This window comes from Notamacropus eugenii, chromosome 4 (genome assembly GCF_028372415.1).
Source record: "Notamacropus eugenii isolate mMacEug1 chromosome 4, mMacEug1.pri_v2, whole genome shotgun sequence".
In the NCBI taxonomy this organism is placed as follows: Eukaryota; Metazoa; Chordata; class Mammalia; order Diprotodontia; family Macropodidae; genus Notamacropus; species Notamacropus eugenii.
In genome coordinates, this window is record NC_092875.1 from 204,621,053 (window position 1) to 204,622,251 (window position 1,199).

At 46.0% G+C, this 1,199-nt stretch overlaps 1 pseudogene; it reads right to left on the reverse strand.

The window, feature by feature from the left end:
- LOC140502402 (ETS-related transcription factor Elf-3 pseudogene) lies at nt 1-970 on the reverse strand (annotated as a pseudogene).
- Between the last annotated feature and the right edge of the window lie 229 nt (nt 971-1,199).

Sequence of the window (1,199 nt, forward strand, 5' to 3'; positions counted from 1 at the left end):
TTACGGTGATATAAGAAATTTAAAGACACCCTCATGCTGGTTCTTCCACTTCTTAAGGCCCTCTTTGAGCTCTGTATGAATGAGGATATCCTGTATAAACTGCCATAGATGTGTCCTTCTTAGAACATGTTTTCTTTTCTTGCTCTCCAGGAAGTCTTGAGTCTCCTTGCTCAGCTTTCAGAGGCATCCTCATTTTCTCTTCCCATATTTCAGGTCCCCTCATTTGTAGTTGGAGTTGTCACTGGGAAAAGAGAAGAGTTTGTTGTCCATGGGACCTAAATCATATCACTTGCACCAGAGTCTGAGGGGGGACTTTGAGAGGTTCCAGTCCCTGAAATGGACACTTCTGAGCAGCCTGGAGAAGGACCCCCTGTCTCATAGCTGCCTGGATAATAGGGACTGGCCAACTTTGAGTCATCCAACAAATCTTGGCTGAAAGGGCTGCCATGATCAAAAGTAGAGTCTATCATGATATCCCAAGAAATGAGTCCATCCTTCTACAGGAACTTAATGATCCAGCTTAGCTCATCAGATAAGCCAGATGAGAGGTCTTACAGCTGTGTAAAGAGTGTATCCCCCAGGGCTCCAAAGAATAGGCCCAGTTCTTCCCAGGGCCACCTGCACAGCATGCTGCCATCCATATTGCTTTGGGAAAAATCAATGGCATTAACATAATATTTATTTTCCACTTGATAGATGATCCAGTTTAAGACCAGGGTCTTTGATCACAAGTGAGGCAGCATCCCTGACCAGCTGACTTTGTCTGTGCCATGTAGGAACATCTGCGGATTGGCCAGGGTCAGCACCAGGTCATCCTACCCAAGGTATTTGATGAGGGCAGAGCTGGGTGTCCTTCCTGGCATGGGTCTGTGCAGATATAGTTGCTGAAAATGTTGCTCATCTCACAAGATGCTGCCAAGAGATTTCCTATCAGAGTCAAAGCCAGAACACAGAGGGCACAGGGCAGCTAGCAGCAGTGGATAATACAGGCAGCAAATTAACTCCAGAAGGAAGTAAATAAACTGTTGAAAGAGAAGCACAGTCCTGCACAGGACCTGTGGCAGCACAAGCAGCTACTCCTGAGACTATCAGCCCATAGGCTGAATGTTTGAAACTCACCTATTTAAGCTTCCAGTAGCCAAGACGTTGGAGTAAACAGTAAGTCACTCTCACCCTCCCTTATTTACCTTGAAAAACCC